General features: G+C 42.1%; 1 protein-coding gene across 7 annotated transcripts in view; it reads left to right on the top strand.

Moving 5' to 3' along the window:
- The window catches only part of RALGAPB (Ral GTPase activating protein non-catalytic subunit beta), a 74323-nt gene that overhangs the window by 40330 nt on the left and 33200 nt on the right, over window positions 1-793 (top strand). The window lies entirely within an intron of this gene.

Genomic DNA, 793 nt, shown 5'->3' with positions numbered 1-793 from the left:
CAACTCTGTAGGCATTATACTTTCACTAGGTGTTCTCGGAGACTGCAGTGGAGTTTTGAGAACCTGGTGGTTTGGCCTAAGTCAAAAATCCTTAAATCTTTTTCATGTTTGCCTTTCATGTCTTTCTTAACTTGTACTTTTTAAATGGGGGCGGTGTCTTCCATTTAACCCACATTATGTTTAGTCAGTTCATAGTCCTTTGGACCCCAACTCTTACTCTGGCATGCTATTTGCATGCAGCTCAACTGTTGGTCACTTTCAGATTTGCTGTGCTACCTCTGAGTTCTAATCACAGACGCTGAGAAAAGATACTGAGAGGAGAGCCCCAGGACAGATAGGTTCAGGGGGCACATCCTTTCAGTCACAGTGATTTCTGAAGTTTATCATAAAACGCTGTGAAGCATTTGTATGTTGTGATCTGAAAGGCATGTGTCTGCCTTTCCAGTTTAGTTACTATCAGAAAAAGGACTTGTGGATAGCTTGGTATGATTTGATTTCAGTGACCTGTTCCCTTTCCGGTGACCCACTGGCATTGTTACAGAAACTTGCGTGGACAAGATCACTTAATCTTTTTGCTTTCTTGCATCCATTTCTGTCCACCTTTAGAAAACCAAAGCCACGTTTTCTTGGTCTGTTGTCCTATTTTCCACACACCCTTCGTTTTACTGGCCTGTAAAGTTCTTCAACAGCCCTTCTAGGAATAGAGAAAATGGAAGGGAAATATTTATTGAGAAATGCTGCCCACCATAGTTAGAGACATTTGGGTGTAAGTATAGAAATGAAGGGGGCGGGG

The sequence above is a fragment of the Echinops telfairi genome, unplaced genomic scaffold (genome assembly GCF_000313985.2).
Source record: "Echinops telfairi isolate 266 unplaced genomic scaffold, ASM31398v2 ScPeMD7_5592;HRSCAF=6446, whole genome shotgun sequence".
Classification (NCBI taxonomy): Eukaryota; Metazoa; Chordata; class Mammalia; order Afrosoricida; family Tenrecidae; genus Echinops; species Echinops telfairi.
This window is presented reverse-complemented; position numbering and strand designations above follow the sequence as displayed.